This window comes from Myodes glareolus, chromosome 16 (assembly GCF_982192425.1).
Source record: "Myodes glareolus chromosome 16, mMyoGla1.1, whole genome shotgun sequence".
Classification (NCBI taxonomy): domain Eukaryota; kingdom Metazoa; phylum Chordata; class Mammalia; order Rodentia; family Cricetidae; genus Myodes; species Myodes glareolus.
In genome coordinates this window covers 4,441,854-4,465,192 of record NC_142041.1, presented here as the reverse complement: position 1 = coordinate 4,465,192, position 23,339 = coordinate 4,441,854, and the positions used below count along the sequence as shown (strand labels likewise).

Sequence of the window (23,339 nt, the reverse complement as noted above, 5' to 3'; positions counted from 1 at the left end):
ATTTTTTCCTTAGGTGCTGGGCGTTTGAACCCAGGTCCGCAAGATAGTGTAGCGAGTGGTCCTACCTGTTCGTTCAGCCCCAGCTTAATTGATTTTAAGCTTTCTGCAGAGCACTGAAGAGATTGCTAAGTGTGCCATTGCACATGTTTATTTTGCTGATTTAATCCAAACACCACCTCTGGAAGACCTACGATCCCACAAGAAAGCTCGTCAACCCCTTCATTATGCTCCTAGGACAGCTTAATGGTTTTCCAGTTTCTGCTCTTGGAACACTGTATTTTCCTCTGCTTACTTCTCTCCTGATCGGTAGCTATGTAGTTCTTGAAAGCAGAGACTGTGCGCTGTCCATTTTTTAAGTATACACCATCAAACACAACACCTTTTATACAGTAAGCCCTGAATATGTTTGGCAACTGAATCAATGATGAACATTTCTCTTTAGCTTTAAAGATTTTGTTTTTATATTCTGCAATGAAAGAAAAATGTTGAACTGATTATCTCAGGGTCAGTTAAGAGGTTCAAAGCACCTGGCACAGATAAGAATTATCAGAAATCTCTCAACCCCTTCACAATTTTTTTCCCCTGAAACACATTAGTCTCAAGTGAAGAACTGTGGTCACTTCAGCGCTCATTTGCATACAGCCCCACCTGCGCTATCAAGGCCACTGGCAGCTAGCAAGAGTCACTTCTGCCACTTGCAGCTTGTGTTCACAGGGAATTCTGAGTCTCTGTAAACCATTTGGCTGTCAGAGTTTTTCATGTCTGGAGAAATAGGAGATCAGCAAGAGCAGGAATAAAGGCTCCAGGTTGACATTAAGAAATGGATAAAGAAAGTGGTGACTGTAGCCTTTTGGAAGGTAAGGAAAAGGTGAATAGAAAGCAGAAAAGTAAAGATCAAAGGGATTTCTCCAGGATTGTGTGTTTGTGTGTGTGTGTGTGTGTGTGTGTGTGTGTGTGTGTGTGTGTGTGGTGTAGATGCATGTGTGTATTCTAAAGAAGCATACAAATGGAAATATATAGTAAATCTGGAGCTGGTTTATGTCTGGATTTGGGAATGATAGGATTGTCCATCACTGTTTCAAGAGCAAACAGATGACTGACTCAAAATGGCTACTTCAGTAAGAGTTTCTTTATAATGGGGTGTCTGCAGGTGTAACTGTAGAATTTCAAACAGAAGAAGCCAGTATCTTGCAGACAGCTGTTAAGTTTGTATGTCTAAAGGAATGAAGAAGGAAAAAAATCAGTTTCCTAAACCTGAAAAGACAGACACCTTTAGTTGGAGACACAGTTAGGCTGAGGAAGGGTGGCAGGATAGGATGGAGGAACAAGTCACTCATACCGCTTGTCTCCTATGGGGTGTCCTTTGAGTGAGTCCAGCCAGAAACCAGAAGTCACTGGAACTTAAGGTGTGTTCTTTCTCCAGGTTAGCCTCAGCTGACGACAAAAGGCTGGGAAACAGATCTGGAGTGGAAAACATCCAGTACAGGGGTTTGGGGTGAAAGATGACCTCTGTCATTTCCAACAAATAACTTCTGATAAAACAGAGTTGACTCTATGCTACAATGCCAGTCTACAAAGTATACCTTCCTTGGCTGAACCCCTATTCTGCAAAATCTAAAAAGAAATTCAGTTTACCAAACTTTCAACAGACAAATAATTTCATTAAGTCTTAGAAATAGATCCCCCAGTGTTGACAAAGGTTTCTTTCCCTGCTGGTCCAGCAGTCATTCAGTTCCAAAGAAACACACAGAGGTCTACGTTAATTATAAACTCGTTTGGTGTGGGAGGTCCTTTTGTCTATGTGTTGCTTTTATTGGTTAATGAATAAAGAAACTGGCTTGGCCTGAAAGGGTAGAACAGTGGAGAACTAAACTGAATGCTGGGAGAAAGAAGGAGGAGTAAGAGAGAAGCCATGGAGCTGCCAGAGACCAATGCTGGGAATTTTACCCGGTAAACCACAGTCTCGTGGTGATACATAGATTAATAGAAATGGGTTAAATTAATATGTAAGTGTTAGCCAATAAGAAGCTAGAGCTAATGGGCCAAACAGTAATTTAATTAATACAGTTTCTCTGTGGCTATTTCAGGGCTGAGCTAGCCAGTCAGATGGGAAGAACAAACAGGCCCTCTATGCAATACTGGTTGGCCTATTTGCTCAAGCTTCTTATTAACTCTTATTTCTTACATTAACCCATAATTCTTGTCTGTGTTAGCCATGTAGCTTGGTACCTTTTATCAGTGAAGCATTCTAATCTTGCTTCCTCTATGTCTGGGTGATGACTGCAGACTGAGCCTTTCATCTTCCCAGGATTTTCCTATTCTGGTTGCCCTGCCTATACTTCCTGCCTGGCTACTGGTGGATCAGCATTTTATTAAAACCAGTACTAGTGACAAATTTTTACAGGTTACAAGACCATTGTCTCCTACTTTACTTAAAAACAAAACCCCCAAAATTCTGAATCTAATCTCCTTTGCTTAGCTTTCTTCCTGACCATTATCCATAATAACTTGTAACAAACACTCTAAACAAAGAAAAACATCTATAATCCATTTTGTGGGAATGTGGGAATAGTTTTCTAGACTACTTCATGCTGATTGAATGTGCTAATAATCTTATGGGGACCTTAAGAAAATTTAGGATTATGGCCAAATCCTGACTGGGATATTCTATGAGGTTTGATCATCTCAACCAACAGTCTTGAGGTTGTTCTGGATTTAGAACTCAGAGGGAACTCCAACCGAGAATGTTGGGTCATCTGTGCCATCTGATCCTATCGGCAGGGGGTCTTCTTTGGTCAAACCTGATTTTTCTTAACCCAGAATGAATTGACAGCCCTCATTTCTCATGGAAACAAGAGCAAAACCTCTTCTCCAAAGCAACATATCTTTTGATTTAAAATTTGAAATCAAGGCATTTTCAAAATATATATATGTTGGATTAATCCAGGAGCATTTATAATCAAATATCTTTTAGGGGCTATTTCTCCTTCCTCAGCCATAAAACAATTTAAAGACAACACAGTAATATACAGTTTCCAGATTTTCTGTGCATTTTCCATCTTTTTGGGTCTTTATTTTAAACTCTCTTTTATTTTTATTTTTAATTTTTGTTTTTTTTGAGACAGGGTTTCTCTGTGTATCTTTGGCTGTCCTGGAACTCATTCTGTAGACCAGGATGTCCTTGAACTCACAGAGATCTGCCTGCCTCTGTCTCCCAAGTACTAGTTTTAAAGGTGTTGCTACTATACCCAACTTTTCTTTTTCTTTCTTTCTTTTCTCTCACAAGCCTACATATATTTTTAAACTCACTGTAAACCATTCAGAGGTTTTTTTTCCCCCTTCTGAATCTATCTTTGCCATATATCTCTCTTTTTTCTGACACACGAGTCTTTAATTTGCTAAGTGATGTGGCTAGGATTAAAGTGTGGTTTTGACGTCTTTATCCACCCCATTCCTTTGCTTTCTGTGTTTAGCCTCATGGTGAAGTTACTGGCAGGGGCCCTGTTTATTGCCACAACTCTGTGGAGATTCAATAATCTTCCCTGCCATCACCAAGAAGCACACTGTCAGCTATTCATAAACACCACTTAAGTGTTTGGTGGTGGTACATCTTAAAACAGCTGCAAGGTTTTTACAGCTAAAACTGAGTCAGGAAACCTCTCCTAAATGAGACATGCTTGTTTCTAGCGAACATAGCTCACCTGAGGAAAAGCTGCTACCAAGAAGTCATGTTTAACTCTGTTCTTTTGTGTCTAGAATTACTTCCCAAGCTCGCCCAGGTTCTATGTTGATGTACTTATCCATGTTGCTGCCACTTGTGTAGTTTGTAGTCAGTCTGTTCTGTGGAAGCTGCTTCTTTTTCAACTGCCCAGACTCCCAAAATAATCACACAGACATCTGAATTAATTACAATACTGTTTGGCCAGTAGCTTAAGAAAATTTCAGCTAACTCTTATATCTTAAATTAACCCATTTCTATACATCTGTTTATCGCCACGTGGCTGTGGTTTACCGGCAAGTTTTCCATGGACTCTGATGGAGGTGTCCTTCTCCTGTGGGCAGCTACACGGCTTTTCCCTGACTCTGCTTATTCTTTCTATATATCTTTTTAAGCCTGGCTTTACTCTGTTAAGCCATTGGTTAAAAGCATCTTCTATATTAACCAATGGCAGTAAAACATATTCACAGCATTCATCACCTACCACATTACCCCAACCCTTCAGCTTAAGTACTTTCTCCTCTGCTGTGGATGCCCTGCTTGGGATATTTGATGCTGAATCACAGTCTCTGAATGTGAGGACATTCTGATGGGTTTACCCCAAATAAACCTTAATTTAGAATATCCTGAGAGGCATAGCAGTAAGCAGTAACTCGTTGCCATTCTCCAGGACCCATGATTGTGCCAAATTGGCAGTAGTTGTTCAGTTGTGTGGGGTTATTAGCATGGTTTCAGTGCAGCACTTGGCATGGATGAAGACATCATTGAGGAAAAGCCTAAAGCATCCCCCTGTGAATGCACATTAGGTTGCTTGACATGGGAAAGGTTTACTAATCGGTTGCTTGCTCTTGGACATTAGCCAGTTGCCAGTCATAGCTGCTATGTTTCCTCTTTTCCACCTGAAAGACCTTCAAAAATTGCATTTCTAAATATACCTGCCTGACTCACTATTTCAAAGAGAAAAACATTTATAAATTTGGGTATCATAGTTCTCATGAGGTTGTTCTGAGTAAATGTCTTCAGGCATGGAAAATTGTCAGCATGGTATCTATGATGTAGCTATTCTTTTGCCTATTGCTTTGATTTTGCAAATTGCTGGTTTCAGATAAGTACTATTCTCCACAATATGGTTTCTTTCTTTAAAAAAATGTTTTTATTGAGCTATATCTTTTTCTCCACTCCCCTCCCTTCCTCGCCTCTCCCTTTCTACCCTCTCCCAATGATGACTATTTGCTCAGGAGATCCTGTCTTTTTCTACTTCCCGTGTAGATTAGATCCATGCATGACACTCTTTGGGTCCTCTTTTTTGTCTAGGTTCTCTGGGGTTGTGAATTATAGGCTGGTTTTTCTTTGTTTTATGTGTAAAATCTGCTTATGAGTGAGTACATATGATATTTGTCTTTCTAGGTCTGGGTTACCTCACTCAAAATGTTTTCTAGATCTATCCAGATGCCTGCAAATTTAATGATGTTATTAATTTTTTTCTGCTGTTATACTCTACTTTGTAAATGTACGACATTTTCTTTATTCATTCTTCAGTCGAGGGGCATTTAGGTTGTTTGCAGGTTCTGACTATGACAAATAATGCTGTTATAAACATAGTTGAGCACATGTCCTTCTGATACGATTGGGCATCTTTGGGTATATACTCCAAAGAGATATTGCTGGGTCTTGAGGTATATTGTTTACTAATTTTCTGAGAAATTTCCGTACTAATATCCAAAGAAGCTGTACCAGTTTGTACTCCCACCAGCAACGCAGGAGTGTTCCCGTTAGACCACATCCTCTCTAGCATAAGCTTTCATCAGTACTTTTGATCTTGGCCATTCTGACAGGTGTGAGATGGAATCTCAGAGTTGTTATGATTTACATTTCTCTGATAAAGCTAAAGATGTTGAGCATTTCCTTAGGTGTCTTTCAATCATCTGAGATTCGTCTATTGAGAGTTCTCTGTTTAGGTCTGTACACCAATGCTTATTAAATTATTTGTTCTTTTGATGTCAAGTTTGTATTGGCAAAAAAACAAACAGGAGGACAAATGGAATTGAATCAAAGACCCGGATATCAATCCATACACCTATGATTTTGACAAAGAAACTAAAATTATACCATAGAAAAAAGAAAGCATATTCAACAAATGGTGCTGGCATAACTGGATATCAACATGTAGGAGAATGCAAATAGATCCATATCTATCACCATGCATAAAACGCAAGTCCAAGTGGATCAAAGACCTCAACATAACACCAACCACATTGAACCTCATAGAAGAGAAAGTGGGACACATTGGCACAGGAGACTACTTTCTAAATATAACCCCAGTAGCACAGACCCTAAGTACAATTATTAAATAGGACCCCCTGAAACTGAAAAGCTTCTTTAAAGCAACAGACATGATCAGCGAGACAAATGTTCAGCCTACATAATGGGAAGAAATCTCCAAGATATGCTTTCTCTTAATTTGTAAGAGTGAGCTTTTAATTCATAAACTAAAAGTCAGGCAGCCCGAGGCTCGGTCCTGATACATATGAACTAGGAGACAGGGCAATCATAGGCCACAATGCATTTCCCAGTGCATTTCTCAAAGGCTAGAAAGTGACGGAGTTCGAGTAAGCAATACCAGGTTTATACCATAGGAGGCAGACATGATTTGATGGAAGTGGCTGGGCACTTTTTGAATTACTGTTGATCCCAGAGACCACTGGCTTCAGTTCATAGATATGTGAGAAACGGGGGAGGGTAGAATATAGACCCATTAGCCACTATTCTCCTAACTATGGCTTACTTATTAATTAAGATTTGTATCATCCCTCTCTCTTAACTCACCCAGTTCTGTGTGCTTAAGAAAAAGTTTAACAACAACAACAACAACAAAAACCCTCAAATATCAAACACAAAACAACATAGCCTAATTTGAGCTGGCCATATACTCTTGGTTATAGGAGCATCCATTGTCTAGACAAAATATATAGAGAATTTTTAAACATGATACAGTTCTGATTTTTCTTACAAACATATAGGAATATACTTATATCTTTTCATTTTCCAATATTGATAAAGACCTCAGCCCTCTGACCACTGAGGGCATCTGCAGACATGTGCACACATTCCCACCCAGAAACACACACACACACAATTAAAAAGTAATAAAAATAAATGTTTTACAAATAAATATGTGATTTTACTGAGAAATGCTCTACTCCCTAGTTCCTATGCTTTAAAAACTATTCATTGGTTGAAGATATGTCTGAGTCGTAAAGCACTTGGCTCCAGGTTAGGACGAGAACTTGTCTTCAGGCATAAACTGGAGAGCGGTAGAAAGATGAAGACGCTCAGCATCAGGTCCTGGCTATCACCGCACATATGTGCGCTCACACCCACCAACACATATGCATACACACATATACACACAATAACTCATAATTTTGACAATTTAGCCAAGAATACCCATAAGAAATTTATGTAGATTATGATAGTTTACAAGGATAGTGTTTAGTATATATTCCTGAGAAATCAGCATGGTTGACTCATTAGCAAAGAGGAAAAATCTCAAAGAACTTTATATTCTGGGCAACAAATTTGCTGTCATCTGCTGCAGCTGCCAAGGGGCTCCATCATATTTTCTTTCGACTTCTGGGTTATAAAAATAAAACTGAGGTTCCAGAAGAGGAAGTGACTTATTCATGGTCATAGAGCTGGCTAGACTCCGCAGTTTCAGGTCAGCGTCTTCTTCCTGTGACCATATCAGTCTAAATTCTGAGTGGTTTTTATATGGAAAATTTAAACTCTAGATAGATAAATAAATCTGGAAGAACTTGGGGTTTTGATTCAGTCCTTTAGTGATAACAGAAAACAGATCAATTTATCGAGCTGAGAACTGAAGAAGGCTCAGTTGCGGTTGGTCGGGGGACACCTGTTCTTTAAGTGGAAGTGATATATCCAAGGCTAGATCATAATAGCTTGAAAGAAGGAAGTGTTTTATGCCACTTGGTAGCTATCTAAACACCAAGAAGAGTTCTGCACACATTGGAGGGAGTCAACAAATATTTGACTGATGAGTGAGGGAGAACCGGGAAGTAAAGAGCTAATGTCAGTGCGCTTTGCCCAGTAAACAATTCATAGCCTCCTATAATCTCTTCAACAAGAACTTGTCTGTCGAAAGCTAAACGGCATTACCATGCTCCGTGTGTGTGTGTGTGTGTGTGTGTGTGTGTGTGTGTGTGTGTGTGAGTGAGTGAGTGTGTTGAGCTACTATTTATTGAAAGTTTATATGGTGTTTAGTTGGCTAACAATGGGATATGAGTTATTATATTTACTGTTTAGCACATTGCTATGAAACAAGTTATAAAATATAATAAAAACAATGCAACAGGAGCAACATAGAGAGCAACAAACGTAACTTTTTTGAACAGATCAATTATGCAACCATGGGCAGAGCTGGCAACATTAGAAACCCTAAGAAAAGATCTCTGCTAATAGAAGTGGCTCTAGTTGTCCAGGCTGCAACAAGCCGAGCCATTTTAAATTGTTAAGAGCCTTTGAAACTCTTCTGAAATACAAATTGAACCTAACCAGATGGGATGGCGGGCATCTGCAATCTTAGCGTTTGGAATGCTGAGGCTGGAGGACTGATTCTGGGGACAGACTGGCTTGCATACTGAGTTCCAGTCAAGTCTGGACTATAAATCAAGACCTTATCTCAAAATAGAAAATACAGATATTCTTTTCGTCCACTTCATGATGCTGGGATTCTAACCCAGTGTCTTGTACATGCAAGGCCAGCACTCTGTCTATCATTGGGATTCAGTCTCAGCTCTAATTCTGGGGCTTACAGAGAGTGCTTAGAACAGGAGACCATTGTATTAATGGAGATAGAAGATGTAGCTCAGAAGCTGAGCCCTTTGGGAAGAGGAAATGACCAGAAGGGTGAGAGAGGCAGAAAGCAAGAGCACATAATGCGGGTGAGTATGAAAGGCACACAATTTATCTGTAGGAAAATGTCAAAATGAAATTCTTCATTTTGTACAATGAATATATACTAATTGAAATTAAGTCTTATAAATGCCACCATATAGCACATAACATTTTGCGTTTGGTTTTTCCATAATTTTCTCAAGATCTATTTAAATAATTGTGTATATAAACAGTTTTATGGCTACTAAAATCAGCAGCAACAACAACAAATCCTCCATAAGACAAGGAAAAGTCTAACAAAGTTACACATTTTAAAAATTAGCTAGCTAAATTCTGTGAAAATGCATTGTCTTTCTGACTTTGAAACATAAACACATTCTGAAATGACTAATTTGAGCTGATTAACATGTACATTACTTCTCCATTCTTATTTTTGTGGAGAAAGCACTTAAAAATTTACTTTTGTAGCATTTTCAACAATACAACCCATTGTTTCATAACTGCCTCATCATGCTATGTAGCAGCTTTCTCTTGCTCAGGTGATGGAGTCAGGGCTTCTGCTAACTCCTAGCAAGTTTTTTACCCCTGAGAGACATTTTCAGCTATGGTTAATTTCTTGAACTTACTCCTGCTGTATATCTGAAATTGCATGTCCTTCAGAGAGCATTTCTAATACCCCCTCTGTCAACACTGCCCCACCCATGGAGATGCTGCATCTTCTCTTCATGTTTATGAGATCAGCATTTTAGGAAATGAGGTTCAGCCATATGTTCACACAGTAGTTGATATGTATTTGGAAGTGATGATTATGGAAAGAAAAAAAAACAGTTTGTAATTTAGTAAGATCCCGGAAAGGGCCAAGTCCACTGAGAAGTTTATCCTGCTTAATTAATTTGCATGAGTAAAACGATTATGATAAGATAAAAGCAAACTAGACAGCAAGGTGAAAGAGTTGATTTTTAAAAAGAATGAGTGCCAAGGGTAGTAGAGACCTCTAGTCACAATGAAAATATTTATGCCCAAACACATTCCACAAGAAAGTATTTATTTAATGTTTTCAAAAATGATCTCTTATATTATTATGCTGAGCAAAAATATGCACGATTTTCTTTTAATGACATCAAATTGGAGCCAAGCCATCTGTCTTGGTTCCATCACTCAAGTTTGGAGTAAATGAAGAATAATTAAAATGGCTATCATAGTATTTATGTTGTGACATGCCGAATCTTAGTGTCTAGTGCCTCGTTCATTAGACTGCCCCATGTCCTCAACCTCCTGTTTCACCCAGGCTGGTGAGGATGGAGGATGCTGTTGTTGATCTTTTCCTGTTTCCCCGTTGTTCTTCCACCAAAAAGATTCTTATTGAAACTACGGAGAAGATGCTTCCTATTTCACAGAAGAACCACAGCATTCCTACTGCTCTGTTTAAAACTCACCCCACTGCCATCTAGACCAGAGCCCTGTGGACTTAGACATTGTGTTAACCAACCTTTGTTCAGTGTTACCCAGCAAGCTGGCATCTGCTCCGGGAGTTTGTCATGGGAGATAGGACGCAGTAAACAGATTGAGTTTCCAGTCATATCAACAGTAGAATAAGTATGAAAAAGAGCAACTGTCCCCAAGGGATAAATCAAATGTTCAGAAACCAGCATCATGCTGGTCAGAGCACTCAGTAGGCTCTCAGCAGATATATACTGCATTGAGTTTGCTGCAAAGCTTAGACAATTGTTGGTGAAATTTAAAGACTGATTAAGTAAGTTCAGTTGAAATATAATCTTTCAGCAGTTGTTATGCCAATTAGGGATGCACTTAGAATTTAACTTACTCTTTTAAAAATAAAATCTCATTCATTTCTTGAGACGCATGGCTTTTAAATAGAAGTATTTCCATGAAAAAAGATATTAATGTGGATTTTATTAACACAATGTCATGATTTCATTTTGACTCTAACCGCTATAACCAGTAATTAAGTAACATGTGCTTGCTTTATCTCTCCAGGCTCTTAGATTTTCTTCAATATACCATCGGCCCTGTGAACCCAACTAACTCATTTCCAATAGCGTCTATACAGGAATTTCTTTAATTGCCTTCACATTCCCTTCTGCATCTGAAAATGGAATTCAGAAATGCAGGTGTGGAGGCATGATTAAGGGCACGGTGTTTTCCATCTCTTCATAACAACTGCTGTGCTTCATTCAGATCCTAGCGCGTGAAATCTTCTTCTCAATGGAGTAACCCACAGAAGAGCTTCCCCAAAGCCAAACGCACACACAGACACACACTAGAAACCAGTCACTGCCTCTTAAGAAAACTGAAGAAAGATGAAAGAACTCGGAATGGATTAAATGCATACCAGCATGGCTTTCCACCCAGGGGCATCTTATTGTTCAGTTAATGAGGCCAGTTATCAGTAAGCACTACACTGATTCTAATAAATGCAGTCAGATGATAGTTTACTGTATTTCTGAGTTCTTTATTAAGTAACTAAGACTGTATAACCCACTTGAGTAAGCAGATTTTGTGAATTTTTGTATTGATCAATGATAGATTACATATTCAACAGTACAGCCATATTGTTATTTAGCCTGGTGACTTAGCAGCTGTCTTAATTTGTCTATGCAGCACAATTAAAAAATTGCTGTCATTAAATTTCTTAATTACGTTTTTACTTATGCATGTATGCTGTAAACATGTGTACGCAAATATAAGTGCAAGTGCACACACACCCATTCTGACATGTATGGAGACCAAAGGTTAATGTCAAGTGTCTTCCTCAAACACTTTGAGACATACTCTCTTATCAAACATGAAACTGACTGTTTCAGTCAAATCGACACCCACTCAGACCCCAGGATTCGCTTCTCTCCACCCTAAGTAACCCTAGGTTCAACTATTATGAGGGTGTTATCATTCAAATACATGACTTCATTCATGCAAATGCAATACCTACTGGACCATCCCCCCAACCTAATTACATTTCTTTAGTGTACATTGAAACCATGAAAAGGAAGAAATATCCCAATCCATATATGGAACTCTAAGACAGCTGCTCTCGTGTGTCTACGAGTTGAGTCATAAGTCCAGAAACCGTATCACTTATTGAATTCATGAATTCACCTTTAATTCTACTCCACATCTCTTCCTTCTTAACATTGCAGCATGTCTGCAATGAGTTCACGGCTACTCGTTTGTTGTATTATGGTTATTAAATCTGAGTGAGAAGCCATGGCAGTGGAGGGGGTGTGGTAGGCAGCAACTTGCTCACACACTTGTGCAGTTCAGGCTCTTATTAAATACAGTACTGGGCCTTTCTTTGTTCACCACAATCCCTCATAATTAGACAGCACGATTGAAATTATCTTGAATGCTTCAGCTCTGTGAACACTAAACTAAACCAAGGATGGCAGCCCTAAACAAGAGCACTATTTAATGCCCTAACCGCCATAGGACAGTGTGTGAGGCATGCCACAAGGCCAGCTGGTGCTTTTGGGGACAGTTTTCTTCAGTACTATTTCTAAACTAGGGATAAATAAGGCATCACTCTTAAGAACTGTCAATTCAGAATATATGCACACTCGATTTAACCAAACAATCAGGAACATATTTAAAAATAGTCTTGAAGAGTTTCGTGTATATTCTTTAAGCATGCTTTTCAAATTAGAAATTAACATTTAGGAGAAAACAAACAGAGGGATGTGGCAAAGGAGGGCTAAAAAAAGTCAACCTTAGCACAGGCCATATGGGTTCTGTTCTCTGGGAAAGCGTTCCAGATCCCAGAGATAATCAGCGGTAAGTAGAATTCACATCCATTTCCTGTTTTGGAAAAATCCACACAAAACTAACATGCTTCGCTGTTTCCTCCAAACAGAGAAAGCCACCTTAACGTGAGGTTGTCCGTGTGGGCAGGTCTAAAGACTAGGCCGTATAGAAGATATTATCTTAGAGGGCACAGAGGTAATTAATTTTAGGGCCAGAACTATCAGTACCAGCTCGGTGGCCTCAGTTTCCATAACAACAGAATGGGACAATGAAAGACAAGTTTGACATTAGATGGCTTATGACAGTCTTTAAGCCATTTTGTAGCAATTTCAAATTAAACTGAATTAAAATAAAATTTACTCATTTAAATTAAAATTGAAACATCCAATTCTGGAGAGAGGCTTCTTAAGATGTATGAAGTAAACCTTTGCTAGGTTCAGAAAGTAAAGTCTCAGAAAATTCCTAGAACTTAAAAGATCCACAAAGCCCTCTTCTCCGTGATTGTTTAAATGAGAATTCCCCCCCCACACACACACACCATTAGCTCACATGTTTGAATATTTGATCTCTAGTTAGGGAACAGTCTGGAAGAATTAGGAGGTGTGGCCTTGCTGGAGGAGGTATATCACTGGGGGTAAGCCCACTTTGTCTCTGGTTCCTGCCTGCACTCAAGCTGGGAACCTTCAGGTATTAATGCTGCCTCACCTTTGCTCTACTGTCTTGGACTCTAAACCCCTGCAACCATAAGCCAAATTAAATACTTTCTTTTATGAGTTGCCTTGGTCATGGCTTTTATCACAGCAATAGAAAAGGAACTAACACACCAAGGTTTCATAAACACTAACTACAACTAAGAGAAGAGACTCTCTAACCTGCCCAACTGCATGCAGGCTGTGTAGGAAGCCACCGAGGATGCAGCTCTCCCGAGTCATAAACGAGCCTGAGGTAGGCTTTGGGGTAATGTAGCGGCCATTGAGTCATCCGCGCACTTGTAAATCAACCCTTCCCCAAACTCCTGTAAGTAACCCCAGTAAATTCCTTGGTTCATCAAGGCAGTTTGGTGAAATTGTTGCTTTGATATTTATTGTATATCAAATATACAATCTTGAGTATTTATATACTTGCTCATGCCTCTCCAGGAAAAGTCACACAATGGTGTTAAGGCAGGAGAACAATGAGTTTGAGGCCAGCGAGTCTCAACTATGTAGGGGATTCCAGAACAATCTAGATCATTGAATGAGAGAGAGAAGATACCTTTGGGAATAGTGGTTTATATCCAAAATCCCAATACTCTGGGAGACTGAGGCAGGAAGCTGAGAGAAGCCAGATTGGAGTGTGTATATATATATATATATATATATATATATATATATATATATATATATATATATATATATATACATATACACACACACACTATATATATATATTGACTAGTCTGGACTATTAAGCTACACTCTTGTCACAAACAAGGAACAAAAGAAGACAAAAGCCAAAAAATAACTAACAAGCTGTTCTAAACTATTGGAGGGAAACAGAACAAGGACAAAGAAGAATGTTGAATACAATTAGAGTACATGATACAAGTGTCATAATGTGTACACATACAGAAATTTCATAATGAAACCCATAATCCTATACAATGAGGATATGCTGATTAACTTTTAAAAGGCATATCATAAAAAAGGAGCCACAGAACTGTCTTAGTAGTTAAGGACCCATTTTATTTTGGCAAAAGACCCAGGTTCAGTTCCAAATACACACAGAACATCTCACAAATATGTGTAACTCCAGTTCTAGGGATCTGACACTGGCTTCTGACCACCATGGGCACCAGGGATACGTGTGGTACGTATATATACATAGGAAATACTCATGCACATAAAATAATATATCTTAAAAACAATATGTAAATTCTTTCTTTGGATGTTACCCAGTTAATTTTCTTAGATTATTGTCACTTTAAAAACTCTTGCTAATATTAAGTGTGAAGAATTTCTCACGGTGTGCTTGTAAAACTTCTCATGGAGAGAAAAAAGCCCTGATTTGTGGTGTTTGCTGATAACTGTAGTATATATTCATACAATGCTCAGTTTTTAAGCTGGCAGTGAATTGGTTCTGGCATAGAGAACATTATAGGAATATCAAAGAATATTTAACTAGAGCAGAGGAAGTTTTGAGAAAAAAAAAACAATGTTGAGGGCTCAACCTTTGCTATGTTTCTCTGCAATCATTTTAGATTCTTGTTCTTTCCTTCAAACCTCTTTTTCTAATCTCCCTTATCTACTAAATCAACTCTGACTGCCTCCGGCTGTTATGAAAATTGAAACTGGCTGAGTATTTATTTGTTTTGTGACAAATACTCAAATACTATAATATAAATATCAAATACTGTGACAGTTACCGTAACAATATGAAAAATCTCATTTCATAAACTAGACTAGAGATTAAATAAAACAACTTTTAAAAGATGACTAAAGTACATGCTGGTGAAGGAAGAAAACCCACCACAATGCCTTCCCTCTCCAACAGACACAGGCAGGAGAATGCAGCCATAATGGAATTTGTAAACATTTCTGTGTTCAAGTCTTGGTATCACCACACTGGTTTCTAGTCATGTGCAGGTCTCCTTGTCAATTCCAGGTTCAGTCTCAGCTCCTGATAGGTGGGGAAAACAGCATTCACCCACCGTCGTGTGTACACACTCTCCCATGGAATGGAAGAGCGTACAGGACAGTAACTTGTAAAGAATGAAGAGCTGAAGAGACTCGATGACGTTTGAGGGTGGCTTGTCAGGAACGTATTCGTCTAGCTTGTTTGGGGCACCGGGTTTAATTCTTGGCAACACAAACAGCCATCCCATGAAATATATGCTGCTATCATGAAGTTGTGGCTACTTAACTCAAGAGGATAACTAAGGTGACCAGGGTACTGGAGAGACTGAGAGCAGGTTACTTTCTCCTGGAAACATCGGGTCAAAGAACTAATAAAGGAATGGATTATTTTACCTCACAGTTTAATGTTCTAGTGCATTGTGGAGATATCTTGGCAGCAGGATCACGAGACGTATGGTTCTGTTGCATCCATGGTTGGGAACCAGAAAGTGATGAATGCTGGTACTCAACTAACTTTCTCCTTTTTGTTCAGTCTGGGAAGACACTTGAATGATGGTGTCATCCACATCCATTCTGGCAAACATTTCCAAAGCTGTGTTTCCATGGTGATTCAGATCCCAATCAAGTTGGCAATGCGGATTAACCATCATGCTGAGTTCTAACCTATCTGAAGGGAAGACAACGATGAGGGTGTCAGGCCACTTAGAATGGCATACGCAGGATCCTCTAGACAGTGGCTCTTAACCGTCCTAATGCTGTGACCTTCAACTACAATTCCTCATGATCCCCCATGCATAAAGTCATTTCATTGCTACTTCATAATCGTAATTTTGCTACTGCTATAAATCAAAATGCAAATATCTGATGCAGGATAGCTGATATGTGACTCATTTGAAAGGGTCATTCAACCCCAAAGAGATCATGGCCCATAGGTTAAGAACCACTGCTTCTAAAGGACTAAAGGCAATGACTCCCAGGACAGGAATTAACAGAACCTGCCTCCCTGCCGTTATGATTAAGTACACACATGCACGCATTGGGTAATTGAAAAGCAACCTCATATTCTGAGACAATCATGGGAAACTGAAAAATTTTTCTCCCTTCTTTCTTTTTTCCCTCCAACCCTTCCTATGTTTTCTTTCAACATCTTCTATATCCCCTCCCCCTCTCTTTTATCAGATTTAGGGTCTCTTTTTCTTTGATGATTAATTTTATAAATGGAGTATGTTATGCCAGTTAAATATCTCTTGTGTTTATTTGCCCACATAGGTCGGCAGCACAGTTAATTATATAACCCACCACTATTAGAAAAAACATGTTACACAAAGCTGGTGAAAACTCACATCTGGGGGAGACAAGAAGCTGGTAGAACCCACATTCTAACACATCTTGGGGAGAAGAAGTTGGTGAAAACCCACATTTTAACACATCGGGGGGCGGGAGGGAGACTCTGAGGCTCCAAAAGTTCACAGGGAATCCCAAAGTCACTCAGTGAGAAAGGCTTGGGATACTGGAAACAGATGTCTGTTCCCAGTCATTCTGGAAACTTTTGGAAATGAAGGTTTAATAAGAGTCAGCGGCAGTGTTTGTAAACTACGTCACGATTGAGCATAAATGAGATTGCATAGACGGTAGGCTACACAGACTTCTCTCAGCCCGTCTTCTGCAGGAGCCCAGCTTCTAATACACTTCTTTTAGCTGTCATCCTAAGATGTAGAAGAACTGGGTCAACAGTTCCCATTTTTCACTAGTATCCTGTGCAGGCGCAGTTATCCTGGGATTTATAACAGATACCACAGTAGGTAAATCGTACTTTATAGTATTAAGTGGGTCTTTAGCTGGAAATCTCTGATGTTTTCCCCCTGTAAGCTGACTGAGTTAATCTTTATAACTTATTTTGCAAATTAGAAAATCTTGCTGAACATAGTTTTTTTTCTCTTTCATAAAGTAGGAAGATTTGTTATAATGAAGAAAGTCCAAGGGCAGCTCTTTTCCTTAAGTCCTAGACCTGACCTTGCTTAAGTTCGCTTTTCACCTTTTTTCTCTAACTAAAATATAGGTTTTTTTTCTTGTTTTGAATGTTTTAGTGCAAGAAAGCGCACTTCCAGGGACAAAGCTACTCTTTTGGCTCCCCAGAGATGGAGAAGAAAGGAAAGTTAGTCAAGAGAAGGATGAGAACAGAGTGTGCGACTTCCCCAAGACCTTTGCAGGGGTGCTTTGATTGTCCTCCCAAAGGTGGCAGCATGCTCTTTCAGCTGATACTTTCCGCCCTAATTTTACAAAATCACTTATGTGGAGGGACACAGATAAAAGACCAAAGCATCATAAAAAGAAAATTTTCTTTCTAGTTCCAGCTAACAATCGTTTAAGACTTCCACTAATGGCAGTACTTAAGAATGCCCATTGTGAAAAACTTGTTTACGGTTCCATTCAGGCCTGGGCCATCATACCGGTTAATTGTCACTGTGAAGCTGATTGGATTGAGAACAGTTAGGTTGGTGAAGCACAGCTCTAGGAGTGTCTGTGATGTGATTCCAGTGACCATTAACGAAGGAGGGAAAGGCCTGCCTGAATGTGGAGGATCCCATCTACTAGGCTGGTGCTTACCGCTCTGGTTGGCCACGTGAACCTGGGAGAGTGAAGCACAAACATAAGGCAGACAAAAGTCCCATGCAATAGCCAACTTTATCCAGAACATCAGCCAGTCTATATTCTGAGAATTTAGAAGAGTCACGTAAGTCAAGTGTACAATCACAACAGCAAGATACATGTGACAAAAACACGTTTTTCTACAAAGGGGTATAAACAAATAACAATAGCCAGTTGCACTGAATAGGCTAAAGCAAACTCACTCCCATCTTCTACACCTGGAAGAAACAGGAAAGCACATTCCAAGAACAAGTATGTGCTTCAAGGACACCGGGAGAACACTAGGGGCCCACAGAGACTGAAGCAGCAGTCAACAAGTCTGCATAGGTCTGCTCTAGGTCTTCCACATGTTGGTTCTGTAGCGTGGTGGTCTTGTGAGACTCCTAACAGTCAAGGTGGTGTCTCTCACTCTCTTGCCTGCTCTTGGGACCCCATTTCTCCTACTGGGTTGCCTCTTCCAGGCTTTATATGAGGGTTTATGCCTAGTCTTATGGCATCTTTTTATTCTGTGTTGAGTTGATACCCCTGGGAGGCCTGTCTTTCTTTGACTGGAAATGGAGGAGAGGTGAATCTGGGGGAGAGGAGAAGTGAGGTGGGGGCTGGGAGGAGTAAAAGGAGAGGAAATTGATGTTGGGATATATTGTTTGAGAGAAGAATAAATTTTAAAAAGCAAAAGAAGGAAGGAAAGGAAGGAAGGAAGGAAGAAGGAAGGAAGGAAGAAGGAAGGAAGGAAGGAAGGAAGGAAGGAAGGAAGGAAGGAAGGAAGGAAGGAAAGAAGGAAGGAAGGAAGAAATGAATTTAGGTCACAAGACTCTTGTCTTGTTTTCTTGGAGTTTGCTCACAAGCATTCAGGATTCTGCTCACACCGCTCCATTCTTGGACAGCTTTTTGGCAGGTTGAGGTTTCAGATGGACTCAAAGGGAAGGGAAGATGAGGTCTGCTAGGATGCACGTACTCTTTTTTGCCTCATAGGCTCTGAGGGTAAGAGTTTCCCTGAACTGCCTCCTTCCTCCATGATGTTTCTGTCCTACTGTGGGCCTAAAAGCAATGGGACCAGCTGAGCATTGTGATCCAAAATAAATCTTCCTTTCTACAAACCGTTACTCTCAGTATTTTTCACAGGGACAAAAAGTCTGAGTGATATATTCATTGCAACTTCTCCTAAAGTGAGGAGATGCAGATGGCAAAAGACTCAGCAATCATGACTCATCCTACTTATTTTAAACAAAAATGAGAAGTATGCATTTCCCACAGTCCCTTCCTCCTGTATAGTGAACATATGGGGAAAAAATCCCTGTGGTATTTTTATATCAACTAAAATGATAGCACCTATTTGATCCTTTAATAGCAGAAGAACTTGGAGGTTAACCTAAAAGTAGAATCATGACTTTAAGGCTTCTGAACAGCTATTAAGATGACCTGTAACATTGGGGGGCAGGCAAGTAAAAGTCAGCAGCTATTTCATCATTTGCGTGAAAACAAGTTGACAGGAATGATTATCTGGGTTTTAATATTAGGTTTAAAATCTGAAGGTTTAAAAGCCTTTCATGAGAAAGGATTGGTCAAGGAAAAAAAGAGAAATGTAGAGTTATCAAACATTAAAGTAAAACTTTTTACATTGCATATTATATATGTGTGTGTTGTGGTGGTTTGAAAGAAAATGGCCTCCAAAGGTAGTGACACTACTAGGAGTTGTGGCCTTGATGGAGGAAGTGCGTCATCGTGGAGGCAGGCTTTGCGGTCTTTTCTGTTCAAGCTTCCCTCAATGTGACTGTCAGTCTACTTCCTGTTGCCTCTGAGTCATGATGTACGTCTCTCTGCTCCAGCACCACATCTGCTTGCACACCACAACACTCCCTGCCATGACAGTAATGAACTGAACCTCTGAAACTGTAAATGAGCCTCCTCAATTAAGTGTTTTCCTTTATAAGAGTATTATGGTCATGGTGTCTCTTTTCAGCGATAGGAACTCTAAGACATGCCGGATGCCCTCTATATGCCAAGTAGATGATTTTATTCTCACATGTATGCATATTTGTCATATTTTGTAATTATATCTTGCAGGTTAGAGGGATGCTTGATACGTAATACGTCATGACTGGTTGAGTAACATCCTGGAAGAACTAAGGTTCCAAAGCTCTGACACATGACAAAAGAAGAAAGAAAACAACTTGTTTTGCTACAGAGTGCCTCACTCTCTGCTAGTGGGAATGAGAAAGGAGAGAAAGGTAAGAGCTTTTTCAGGTTAGCTTGTTTTCAGTGAGTGAATTTCACACTGTAAATTCACTATGAAACTTGTTGCCTTTCGATAACTGCTTTTGTCTTTCCTCCTTTTTTCAGAGAAAGCATGGGGGCCACAGACATAAGCTGATGCTAAGACTTAGGGGAGGCCTTTTGGTCCATCTGTGCTGCTTTGGCCGCGAATGATCTCCCACAGGTGAGATGCGGTCCACTGGATCTTGTCTCTAAGCAGGCTGACATGGTATTCTGTGAGACTCGTCCTAATCATTTATTTTGGCTGTTGGATGGGGCCAGCTGCAGCTAGAGTGGTTTCCCCTTGAGAAGTTTCTGCTTCTCCCAGGCATTTCAGCATATCTCAGGTCCCTTCTTATCACTAGTTATGCTAGTTACCACATAGCCCTTGACTATCATGACTATTCACGAGTAAAGTTCACAAACCAGAGTGAAAGTGTTTGCTGAACAGCTGATACAAAGAAACTAAAAGAGAAGGAGATATTAGGGCACACAGTTCACTGGGATAAAGTCTACCATGAAGGGGATGTTGTGGAGTTAGAACAGCTCGTTGCTGTGGCAGACGTGGTGCACATCTGGATAAATCAGGAGATAGAGAGGGGATTTTGGCACTCATGTGGTTTTCGTCTTTTCCCACACTTTGTTCCCCACTCACCCTAGCAGATGGAGCTCCCACATTTATGATTCATCTTCTCTCCTGATTTAAATCTTGAAAACATCCTTGGAGACATGACCGGAGATGGGTCTCCCAGGTGATTCTAAATCCAGGGAAGTTGCCAACAATGTCTAAATACAGAGAGATCAATACTCAACAGATGATGTCTGTGGTCAGCAAGGAGCATCACAGTGTCTCAGTTCACTCCTGCTGATGCCACAGAAGAATCATAAACCCAGCAACCAATCCACAATAAACAAAATGTCACATGCAGACCACCCCCAAGGTCTTTCCAAATCCCATTGCACTGAGAATGAGGTGTCAACACTAAAACCTGAGTGCCTCAACTTTCTGCTTGCAACATCCAGTGAGGCTGCTTTCAGCTTAGCAACAGGAAGCTTTCTAAAAACAAACACTTTCTAAGCACAGACCAAGAGCCTTCTGGAGGAACAGCATTGTGGTTGGATGCATTCAGCCAGAAGGAGCGGGACTGTCTTGCTGCTAAGGTCTGCTTACTTATTGGATGGGGAATGAGCCACATGGATATGTCATGTCAAGCCTTGATGGAAGCTTAGATAACTCAGCAGGACTACAACCATAGTAGGTCATAACCTGGTGACTGATGTCACCAGGGCTCACTGGTTTGTTAAGCATATCTGTGCCTATGCTTTGAGTCAGTTTTTAACCAGCAAGTTTGTTTTTGACTCCTCTGTTGTCACACAAGGGTTAAAGTGAGTTTTCCTACTGTCAGTGTTAATTTACTGTTTAGTGCTGTCTGAGGCTTGGGGTAGAGTGGATGTTAAGGAAGAAAAGGGGAAAAAAAGAGGTTGTTTCTGCCTTTGTGTTTCTAGTCCTGGAGAAAAAACAGAGCAGACTAGTTAGAAGCAGAAGAGGTGAACCTGGGGACAAAGAACAGATGGAATGTGAAGAGGGCACCGAGAAGCAGATTCACTATAAACACAAACAGAGTGAAATAAATAGTGCCAGAGTGTTAAGGAGAGGGTAGAAATAGAGAGAAAGAAAAGGAGGGAGGAGGGAGGAGGGAGGGAGAGAGAGAGAGAGAGAGAGATCCAACAAAGGAACAAAGAAAAGTCAGGAAGAGAACATGGAAAACCAAAAGAGAATACAAAGGAAGGGCGTTATGAATGGCTTTTTATGTAGCCTTTAGGTTTCCCTGGGGATCTTTTTTCTTGAGTAGTGAGAAAAACAAAAAGACTATGTTGGTTGATTTACTGACTCAGCCTCCAAAATGTATCTTTGCGGGTCACCCCAAAAGTGTGTGCTCTCTCACGGGACTGCCTGATTCTCACTAAAACTATGCAGTTCTTCCTACTTTTCCTCCCACACCAAGAACTTCCTTCACCTCAGGCAAAAGCTCTATGGTACTCCTGTGCCTGCTGAGTAGAGAATTTTTAAACTCTAGGGGTTCCCCAGGCCTTAGAGCATCTGTCTGTCTTGATGATAGCGACTGGACTGTAATCATTTTCATTTCTATCAACAGAAAAAAAAATTGCTTAAATGTAGTAATTTTTGTTATGCTCACAATAATTAGAGCTGATTACAATAATAAGAATCACTGGCTTTGTTTAAACACGATGGGTTTATTAATCACAAAGAATGCCAGATAAGTGTACTTTTCTGTAGTTTGTGGCTTTCACTAGCTTTTCATTATGCAAACCAAAACAAGACACGTCTCTTCCCTAGACATCGGCTATAGGCTAAGAGGTGGTGCCAGGCTAGACAACAGAGGAGCAGCTGCGGCCATCAATAGACGTGATAGTTCAAGTAGTCATATTAAAAAAAAAAAAAAAACAACTCGAAGATTGCTGTTGTCTTCATAACTCATTAATGGCATCTTGTTAAATGTCTTATCTTAGTCCCTTTGTTCTTTATCTTTGTATTTTGTGTCAGATTCTCTGACACATGGACCTGTGCTAAAACCCATCAATGTCCCTGTTGTGCTATATTTATAGGCACAGAGGTGTTGTCATCTGTTACTATGTAAATGATCGCTCCCCGTTTTTCATCATGCCCCTCCCAACACTTATGCCCGGCTCAATGTGTAATACTTTTATTGTTTCTTGTCCCGAGAAAACTGTCTGTATCGGCTCATTGTGTAAAATACATCCGCAAATATTAAAGGACTTATGATGCATACAGAGTTCTTTGTTTTGATTTTTTGGTTGTTTTTGTTGTTGTTGTTGTTGTTGTTGTTCTTTAGAGGTAGGTTTTTTCAAAAATAGTGACACCTTTTGCATGTTCAAGTAAGATTGACAAAGACTGATCTATTGTCTGAGTTTAAGGCATAACACAAATAAAACTGATTTATTAAAAATAATCCTAAAAGCAAAAGAACTTGCTTTTGCATGTTGTTCACAAAGTATCTTGGCTGCCAGTTTTGGACTAAATGTGAACCTTGAGTAAGGGGGTTGAAATTCATTTACTCCTGGCAAAATATGACTTCCTGCTTCTAAGAATAAAGGCTTGAAAAGTCTTATTAAAAGAAGGCTCCAAAAAGACTCTTTAACTTCAAACAGGTCTTACAAAACAGCATTCTGATGAGTTAAGTGCCCATGAATTAGAAGCATATGTATTAAATTTCCCTTAAAATACACATGGGTTTAAAAATTAAGGGTGTGAGGGAGTTTTGGCAAAAATCTATTTTAGGTTTGCCTAAATCCAAACCATTTGAAAAGTAATGCTAAGAAATAAGACAAAAGACTGATTAAAATTCTTAAACAGTTTGGAGCATCACGGATGTTTTGTTTTATAATGA

At 39.7% G+C, this 23,339-nt stretch overlaps 1 long non-coding RNA gene across 1 annotated transcript; it reads left to right on the top strand.

Annotated features, from left to right (window-relative positions):
- Positions 1–705: 705 nt before the first annotated feature.
- On the top strand, positions 706–22,718 carry LOC146891371 (uncharacterized). Its single transcript, XR_014997427.2, has 3 exons — positions 706–857; positions 19,720–19,883; positions 19,996–22,718. It is a non-coding gene; the product is annotated as an uncharacterized LOC146891371 (long non-coding RNA).
- Positions 22,719–23,339: the final 621 nt, after the last annotated feature.